The following is a 536-nucleotide window of genomic DNA, read 5'->3' on the forward strand; positions in this document are numbered from 1 at the left end:
TTACGGGGCCGATCCGTGAATTTTCGCTCTCCCGAGGAAACTGGGGGGAAAAATACACGCGAGCTTTTAAAAAATTGTTTTGGAAAACAAATTCGCCGCCGCTTTTCTCTCCCCTGCGGTGGGACACGGAGATGAGCCGGGGCGATGTTATTTCTCAACGCCCGCCGGACTTTGAGTTTTCCTCCCCAAAATAACGCCCGGTCCGGCCCCGGCGTCCTCTCCCCGCCGAGAAATAAAGCGCCGAGGAGGAAAAAAGCGGCTTTCTTTGCTAGAATAATAAAAAAAAAATCGAGTTTATTAGCAAGAAAAAAAATTAATAGAGATATATTCCTGTTTATTTGCAAGAATAAAAAGCGGGTTTCTTTGCAAGAATAAAAATTGGGGTTGTTTACAGGAATAAAAAGCGGGTTTCTTTGCGAGAGCGGGGACCTGCTGCTTTTGGGGGGGGGGGTTAGGACGGAGGGCTGTGCCGCGGGTCGATGGGAAGCCAGGAAGAGGGGGTGATTTCCCCCCCCCCCCCCCCGGGGGTCCCCCCA

The sequence above is a fragment of the Calidris pugnax genome, unplaced genomic scaffold, assembly GCF_001431845.1.
Source record: "Calidris pugnax isolate Ruff unplaced genomic scaffold, ASM143184v1 scaffold70, whole genome shotgun sequence".
NCBI lineage: Eukaryota > Metazoa > Chordata > Aves > Charadriiformes > Scolopacidae > Calidris > Calidris pugnax.